This window comes from Palaemon carinicauda, chromosome 5 (genome assembly GCF_036898095.1).
Source record: "Palaemon carinicauda isolate YSFRI2023 chromosome 5, ASM3689809v2, whole genome shotgun sequence".
NCBI classification, from domain to species: domain Eukaryota; kingdom Metazoa; phylum Arthropoda; class Malacostraca; order Decapoda; family Palaemonidae; genus Palaemon; species Palaemon carinicauda.
This window is the reverse complement of record NC_090729.1, coordinates 120,129,213-120,139,212: the sequence shown is the minus strand read 5'-3', so window position 1 is coordinate 120,139,212 and position 10,000 is coordinate 120,129,213. Positions and strand designations below refer to the sequence as shown.

General features: G+C 32.8%; 1 protein-coding gene across 1 annotated transcript in view; it reads left to right on the top strand.

Annotated features, from left to right (window-relative positions):
• The first annotated feature begins 9,399 nt into the window (after positions 1–9,399).
• LOC137640546 (uncharacterized) overlaps positions 9,400–10,000 on the top strand; it is a 15,028-nt gene continuing 14,427 nt past the window's right edge. Inside the window, exon 1 of the mRNA XM_068373060.1 lies at positions 9,400–9,444. The gene's annotated coding sequence lies outside the window, so the exon portion shown is untranslated. The remainder of the gene's footprint in view (positions 9,445–10,000) is intronic.

The following is a 10,000-nucleotide window of genomic DNA, read 5'->3' as shown; positions in this document are numbered from 1 at the left end:
GGAAAATATCTCAGTGACAATTCATATATATATATATATATATATATATATATATATATATATACTGTATATATACATACATATATACATATATATATATATATATATATATATATATGTATATATATATATACATACACACATATATATATATATATATACACACAAGCATTTATATATATTTATATACATGTATACATATATATGTATATATATGTATATATATACATACATACTTATATATATGTATATATATAAATATATATAAGAGACTCTTAAGCTATGGTAAGCAGGTCTTTTAGGAGAAGGACACTCAAAAATCAAACCATTGTTCTCTAGTCTTGGGTAGTGCCATAGAGGCTATGGCACTACCATGGTCTTCCACTGTCTTGGGTTAGAGTTCTCTTGCTTGAGGGTACACTCGGGCATACTATTCTATCTAATTTCTCTTCCTCTTGTTTTGTTAAAGTTTATATTTTATTTTTCCTTTCCTCACTGGGCTATTTTCCCTGTTGGAGCCCCTGGGCTTATAGCATCCTGCTTTTCCAACTAGTGTTGTAGCTTAGCAAGTAATAATAATAATAATAATAATAATAATAACAATAACTATATATATACTGTATATACATACATATATATATATATATATATATATATATATATATATATATTTATATATATATATGCTCTCTCTCTCTCTCTCTCTCTCTCTCTCTCTCTCTCTCTCTCTCTCTCTCTCTCTCTCTCTCTCATAGATCTCCAACGTTTATATTAGAAAAGTGTGAGCAACTAGGAAAAGGGTGAGCAATAAGCGTCGTATTTTTAGGAAAGCACTCAAAGTTGATTCTTATTTTAAAAAGAAACTACAGACATACGTGTAACAACTGAAATTTCTTTTAGGGTTAAAAGCTTCATACGAATGCTTGAATGAGTAAGGTTTTGTGGGTCAAGCAAAGATAGAAAGATGGGATAATCAATATCAGGATATATAATGGAAGGATTGATTAGAACTGATTGCCTCTAGCATTTTGTTGAAACTACTGCTCTGATTGATGGTTGAAAGGAGAGCCGAGTTAATGAGTAGGTAAATCTAAATTAAGTTTTGGAAAGAGGAGGAATGTCTGTGAAAGAAAAATAAAATACGTAATAAGAAATGGTTAAACCAACTCTCTTGTATTGGAGTGAAGTACATAAGTTAAATGAAAAACTCTGGAAACTGAGAAGAGAAATTGTAAGTCTAAAAAAAAGTTAGAAACAATGCAATTGTATATTCAACGATTTAAGAAAAGATTATCTGGATTAAAAAGATGTTAAAATTACCAAACGATGGTCTGTTCCTGAAGAGAAAATGGATGATTAAAAGTCAGGTAAAAGTATGGATGATTCAAAGGGTTGAAGAAGAAGATAGCAATGGAGAAAAAATTACCAAAAGATGGTCTGGTCCAGTAGAGAAAATGGATGATAAAAGGTCAGGTAAGAGTGCGGATGATTTGAAGGTTTGAAAAGAAAGATAACGATGGAGACAAAATTACCAAAAGATGGTCTGGTCCAGTAGAGAAAATGGATGATAAAAGGTCAGGTAAGAGTGCGGATGATTTGAAGGTTTGAAAAGAAAGATAACGATGGAGACAAAATTACCAAAAGATGGTCTGGTCCAGTAGAGAAAATGGATGATAAAAGGTCAGGTAAGAGTGTGGATAATTTAAAGGTTTGAAGAGGATGATGGCGTCGGATACTGAAAGACTCGACGAATAGATTAGTAAAAGATGTAGCAACGGATGGACCTTTATCTCAGAGGAAGCTCGGATACGAACAATATAGGTTAGTGACCTAACTGGTGTTAGTGAGATGGTTTGCTATGCAAAATATTACTTTATATACAAATTAGGAGAGTGATATTACATAGTTTCACTGCACGAGTATTTAGTTTCTAACTAGCGTACGCAACCTGTCAAAAATGACGGCTAAGTATTTGGATATATACATACACATGCAAACCCTTTTCACCAGGGTATGACTACTCCTTCTATGTTTCTATGTTCCATATTGGCTCAACATTGCTCACAACTATGTTATAAATCTATTTTTGTTCTACATAAAAAGTATTTGATACACTATCCTCGTCGAAGGTCCTAACACATGAATATTAATATGTAAAACCCTAAGGCTCCAAAGGTCAGGTTTACCCATATTATTATTATTATTATTATTATCATTATTATTATTTTTACGAGTTAAGTTTGACCCCAGTTGGAACGCAAGATGCTATTAGCCCAAAGGCTCCAACAGGGAAAAGTGGTCCAGTGAGGAAAGGGAATAAGGAAATAAACTATAAGAGAAGTAATAAGCAATCAAAATAAAATATTTTACGATCAGTACCAACGTTAAATTAGATCTTTTAAAAATATAAAATCTTAAAAACAAGAGGAAGAGAAATAATATAGAACAGCGTGTCCGAGTTTACCCTCAAGCAAACAAACTCTAATCCAAGATAGTGGAAGATCATGGTATTTAGCCACTCGCAGTTAATAATAGAAATAGCTTTTGTTTACGTTTATTTTCGTAGATTCTTTGTGGGACGAAGTATAATGTCACATCCGAGTGTACCCTCAAGCAAGAGAACTCTAATCCAAGACAGTGGAAGGCCATAGTATTTCACCACTCGCATTTATTAATAGAAATATTTTTTGTTTAAGGTTATTTTCGTAGATTTTTTGCGACACAAAACATAAAGGGGGCGCTGAGTGTGTGCTCAAGCAAGAGAACTCTAATCCAAGACGGTGGAAGGCCATAGTATTTCACCACTCGCAGTTATTAATAGAAATATCTTTTGCTTACGTTTATTTTCGTAGATTCTTTGTGGGAAGAAGTATAATGTCACGTCCGAGTGTACCCTCAAGCAAGAGAACTCTAATCCACGACAGTGGAAGGCCATGGTATTTCACCACTCGCAGTTATTAATAGAAATAGTTTTAGTTTAAGGTTATTTTCGTAGATTTTTTGTGGGACGAAGCATAAAGGGGGCGTCCGAGTGTACCCTCAAGCAAGAGAACTACAGTATAGGCTAATCAAAGACGGTGGAAGGCCATGATATTTCACCACTTGCAGTTATTAATAGAAATATCTTTTGTTTACGTTTATTTTCGTAGATTCCTTGTGGGAAGAAGCATAAAGGGGGCGATACGAATTCCACCAAGCGATGACGACAGTCGGGAAACATTACACCATCGAGAGTAACGGTTCCTTCGCACATTTCAGGGGAAGTCCCTTGAAATTAACATAAGGAGAGTTTCCTAATGTGATACCTAACTCCCTTAAAGGAAAGAATCCTGTAACATATGAGTAGCAGTCGTACAGTTGGCTTCATTAATTCCGGTACACTGACGCCTCCTTAGTTTCCTATGAAGTGTACCGGAATTTTTTAGATTTTTTATTTTACTATATAAAATTAATTTTAATTAAATCGGTAATGCAAAGTTAACAAATCATATATTACATTTGGAAATAGAACAATTGAATTATTTAAGAGGACAGATCACAAAAAAATAGTGAATCACATGATTTGATTAAAAAAGGCTGATATATATATATATATATATATATATATATATATAAATATATATATATTTATATATATATATATATAAATATATATATATGATATATATATATATACATATATATAAATATATACATATATATTTATATATATATATATATATATATCTATATATATGTATATATATTTATATATATAAATATATATATATATATATATATATATAAATATATATATATATATATATATATATATACCACCAATCAAAAAGGACGGTTAAATATTTAGACAGGTATGGACACACACACAGATTCAACCCTTCTCACCCCCTCTTCCTTTTCTACCTACAATCCCTCTCTCCCCAGGGCATGACTATTCTCTCTTCCCCTACCCGATGGATGGGGAATGTGACTGGATATATAAATATGTAGTCAGACACTTGGTATTAATATATATGAGACATATATCAACATACATATGTATATATATATATGCATATATATATGTATATATATATATATATATATATATATATGAAATTTTGAAAATCAATTATTCTTTACTGCAAGCATAAGGATTATCAATAATGTCATTGCATCTGTACTTGAAAGCAATGGATTTTATCCAGATTTCTAAGAGTAACGGATTCATTTAAATGTTTCTCTCTTATTATTCATTACGAATTGTAGGACAATAAAAAATTTCCTTAGGGGAAAACAAGGAAAATCAAATGGTCTATCTACGTATAGGTTAGACAAGGACTTACTCTATTAAATTTCTTATTCCTGGTATAGATGTTAATTTCTATTCTCAATTCTTTTTAGTGAGGCGCATTTGCACCGACTCGCAGCGGTGCCATTTTAACTCGGAAAAGTTTCCTACTAGCTGATAAGTTAAAATTATCTTGTTCAACCAACCAATCAGCTAGCAGGAAACTTTTCCGAGCAAAAGGAGCACCCGCTGCGAGTCAGTGCAAATGCGCCTCATTAAAAAAAATGATTGTAGGTATGCAGTTAATTCTAAGTCTTGCCTTTACTTTCACAAGTTTTAAGGGAGTAGTGAGACTCCACAGTATTCCAAAAGTTTTATTTTGGGAATGATCCTCTTCGTCATATACTGTAGTTGTGTCTGTGGAACTTCAGACGTTGCTGTGGCCTTTTTGATAACATCTCTGCCTGGTGATCGCCAGACGGGGGTTCGAGTCCCGCTCAAACTCGTTAGTTCCATTAGTGTCTGCAACCTTACCATCCTTGTGAGCTAAGGATGGGGGTGTTTGGGGGAAGCCTATAAGTGTACCTGCTGAGTCATCAGCACCCATTACCTGGCCCTCCCTGGTCCTAGCTTAGGTGGAGAGGGGGCTTGGGCACTGATCATATGATATATGGTCAGTCTCTAAGGCATTGTCCTGCTTGCTAGGACAATGTCACTGCCATTCATGAGCGACCTTTAAACCTTTAAATGCTTATCTATTGGGCGAGTGACAAAGGTCACGTTCTAAGTTTAGCTGTTACTTTTCTGTTTCAAATTTATATTTATCTTTAAACATGATTTTTAATTTAAAATATATTCTACATTTTTCCATTTATTTTCCGCTCTAGGATGTTTTTCCTGTTGGGTTCACTTGGACGTTTGGGTATTCTACTTTTCCATATAGTTTTATTCCAGCTGTGACCAAATTGTGGAATGTGGTCTTCCTAATCAGCTAGTTGAACCGGGGGAACTTCAAAAGTTCAAACTTGCAGCAAATGTTTTCATGTTGAACAGGCTTTTATAAATCTCTCTTTATAGTTTATTTATGAAAGATCTATTTTAATGTTGTTACTGTTCTAATAATATTTTATTTTAATTGTTCATCACTTCTCTTGTAGCTTATTTATTTCCAAAGTTCTTTTCTCTTTTGGCTATTTTTCCCCGTTAGAGCCCTTGGGCTTATAGCATCTTGCTTCTCCAACTAGGGTTGTAGCTTAGCTCATCATCATCATCATAATAATATAGGGTTACAACTTAGCTAATAATAATAATAATAATAATAATAATAATAATAATAATAATAATAATAATTATAATAACTGTGAACCTTAAAAGAAATAGTATTTGGAATACGATTATTCATACTTTAAACGAAAATACCATCCCCAAGTTTAGAATAATTCTCATTATTTTGACTAAACGAGGTTATTAAAGAACAGTTTATAACATCAAAACTATTGCACAATCACTTGATTATGATTAAAAATAGTATTTTCAGATTAAAGAGGTAATGCATATAAATGCAGTATTTAAGATCTATTTGTGAAGATTGGTATTTAGGATAGATTATAGTTAACAAGTTTGAAATCTCTGTGACAACCATGTCCAAAGTTATAGCTGATTACGTGAATTAGATAATTTACTCGACCGTGACCTTGCCCTTTGACCTTGACCTTCCAAAATTTAATCATTTCCAGCTTTTTACATAGCAGTTAATCCCTGCCAGTTTCATTACTCTACGATTGAGATTGTGACCAGGAAGCTGATCAAACACAGACAAACACACAAATACACAAACAGGGGGTAAAACATAACCTCCTTCAAACTTCGTTGGCGGAGGTAATCATTTAAAAACGCTGACTAGGATAGGACATGATATCCAATCAGCTATTACATGTTGACATCCGGACTCCGAAGAAAGATTGATAAGAAGAAATGCGTTTGTTTTCTTAATGTTTCAGATAATTTTATTAGTAAATTTGTATTTACAGAAATGGCGTTTTATGTAAAGCTCTGCATTCCGTTTCCTTAAAAAAAAAAAAAAGGAAGAAAAAAAAAATCAGGAAGTTTGGTAACCTCCCTGGCTCGTTAGATCCTTTAGTGGCTGCAACCTCGCCATTCTTGTGAGCTATGGATGGGGGGTTTGGGGGAGCCAATAGTTCTACCTGCTGAGTCACCAGCAGCCATTGTCTGGCCCTCTCTGGTCCTAGCTTAGATGGAGAGGGTCTTGGGCGCTGATCACATGTATATATACATGTCACACACACATATATATATGTATATATATATATATGCATATATATATATTTATATATATATTTATATATATATATATATATATATATATATATATATACAGTATATATATATATATATATATTTATATATATATATATATATATATATATATATATATACTGTATCTATCTATCTATATATATATACAGTATATATATATATATATATATACATATATATATATATATATATATATATATATAATATATATATATATATATATATATATATATATATATATATATATATATATATATTTCTAGGGCATTGTCCTGCTTGCTAGGACAATGTCAGTGTCCCTTGCCTCTGCTATTCATGAATAGCCTTTAAATGCAGACCGTAAAGAAATAACACATATGAGTGTTTTTTAAAAGAGTGTGAAATTCAGGGCTCGGAAAGTTATTGCCATAAACATACACGTTAAGCTAAAGATATCTTTAAAAGGAATATATTTATGTACGTGGTGCAACAGACATAAATATATCAGGCGGGTAAATAAACCTCTCGAGTGATGACGTAGCTCTTTGTGCGATATTTAGCAAATCATAAATCATTCGGAAATGTATTTTACTTAGAAAAACATTTCGGTAAAAAGCTTAAATTCTTGAACAGAAATATTCAGTTATTCAGTATTTTAAGGTAAATTATACCTTAATACAACAATGGAAATAGATTTTAAAAGTTTCGCTATTCTTAGCAGTTGTTTGCAATCCATTTAAAAAGAGAAAATCACAGTATACAAGACTGTTTTGTAATTTCGGGAATATTGTACCTTAAGAAATAAGTATTCACTGTTGAAATAATTTTTTTGTCATGTTAGATTTTGCTACATTTCAATTTCATCATCATCATCATCTTCATTATTATTATTATTATTATTATTATTATTATTACTTGCTAAGCTACAACCCCAGTTGGAAAAGCTAGATGCTATAAGCCCAAGGGCTCCAACAGGGAAATTAGTGCAGGGAGGAAAGGAAATAAGGAAATAAATAAACTACAAGAGAAATAGCTAACAATTGAAATAAAATATTTCAAGAATGGTAACAATATTAGAATAAATCATTCATATAAAAAACTATAAAAAACTTTACAGAAACAAAAGGAAAAGAAATAAAATAAAATAGTGTAACCGAGTGTACCCTCAAGCTAGAGAACTCTAACCCAAGACAGTGGAAAACCAAGGCACAGAGGCTATGACACTACCCAAGACTAGAGAACAATGGTTTGATTTTGGGGTGTCCTTCTCCTAGAAGACGTCGAATTCAGCGAGCCAAAGGGGCTACGTCGAAACGTACTGAACCCCTATGAAGGGTTGTGGTGGCCGATGCGGTAACGTCCCTGATCGCCAGACTGGGGTTCGAGTCCCGCTCGAACTCGTAAGTTCATTTGGTCGCAGCAACCTTACCATCCTTGTGAGCTAGGGATGGGGGGTTTGGGGGAACCTATAGGGCTATCTGCATCAGCAGCCATTGCGTGGCCCTCCTTGGCCCTAACTTGGGTGGAGAGGGGGCTCGATAGGGCAATGTCATTGCCCCTTGCCTCTGCCATTCATGAGTGGCCTTTAAACCTTTAAACTATTAGTTTTACAACTACACTTGACATGAACTGGGAAAAAAATGATTTTAAGAGTTGAGAGATTTTGCTGTTTTATCTTTTATGTAAAGCAAGGAAGTTTTTTCTTTTTGGCATAATAACGCCCAGATGAAAGTTTCAACTGAGCTCCACAATGCAATAGAAGTATTTGAAGACCCAAGCCTAAATGGCTGAGGACTATGAAGCGTGAAGTCGGAGAAGATGAATGGAGAAGTATTAATTTAAAAGATCAAGATAGAGACGACTGGCGAAATCAAACCGAGGCCCTTTGCGTCAATAGGCGTAGGACGAGATGATGATGATGATGATGATGAGCAGTCTGAGTTTTCACCTGGGTAGATTGTTTTCACAATCTTTAAGAATTATATGGTTTAAACATTCTGACCATGACGTTGATATAAAGAATTAAAACAAAAATATGTCAAAGTTACAAAGATGAATTTCTATGCCAAACTGGGGTTCGAGTCCCACTCAAACTTGTTAGTTTCTTTGGTCGCTGCAACCTTACCCTCCTTGTGAGCTGATGATGAGGGTTTTGGGGATGCCAACAGGTCTAGTTGTCGAGTCATCAGCAGCCATTGCCTGCCCCTCCTTGGTCCTAGTTTGGGTGGAGAGGGGGCTTGGGCGCTGATCATATGTAATATGGTTAGTCTCTAGTGCATTATCCTGCTTGATAGAGCAATGTCACTGTCTCTTGCTTCTGCCATTCATGAGCGGCCTTTAAAGATAAGAATTTCATTGCTTTTGACGATAAAAAAAAATCCTTCCGAATATGAGTAGAAACACTTAAAAACTTCCATTAGTTTAAATCAAAGAAATCGTCGTATATATTCAAACCCATAGTTTTAAACCATTAACTGAAAGTCAGATTCTTTCCCCAAGCCTTATGTTTTAACGAAATCCATTTTTTATCCTGTTTACACAGTTTTAGGTATTTTATTGACATAGCTTTATATCAAACATATATAAACCAACTAAAAAAATAGCTCTAATGCTTAGGTTCTCACTACGACTTAGAAATAACATATATCACATCTTTCTTTTAAAGATCAATACCAGAGAGAACTTCTATTGGCAGGCGACTCTATATACAAAGGCAGCACTCGAAAACTGAGAAACACTACTTCTCTTGTCCCATCTCTGAAAAGTCTGAATCTCACAGAGTCACGGTCAGTCAGTCAGTCTCTCTCCAATTTCGCAAGGGGAAACATCTATTTGTTCCCCTATCTGGCCAGAACTTTGTAAGTATGCTAGTATATTCCTGAGAATTTATTTTTCAAATGTTCATTTATGCATGAGCGAGTGTTGTTGTTGTTGTTGTTGTTGAGTGAACAGTTACGTAAATTTACTCCTAATCTTTTCTATGATAATGCAGGAATAATTTTCTTCGGATAATAATAAAAATAATAATAATAATAATAACAATAATAATAATGATAATGATAATAACAATAATAATAATAATTATAATAATAATAAAAATAATTATAATAAAGTGTTCGCTTTCTTTATAATAATAATAATAATAATAATAATAATAATAATAATAATAATAACAATAAAAATAATAATATAAATAATAATAATAGTAATAATAATAATAATAATAATAATAATAATAATAATAATAATAATAAAAATCATTTAATTTATTTCCGTATTTTTTTTTTTTTTTTTTTTTTTACATTTCCATAATTCAAGGAAAACGAGAAGCAGCATGAAATAGCAAGTCAACGACAGGAGCTTGTTTTCGGATGCGCGCTACATAAGAAAAACATTTTAATTTAACTTTCTTTA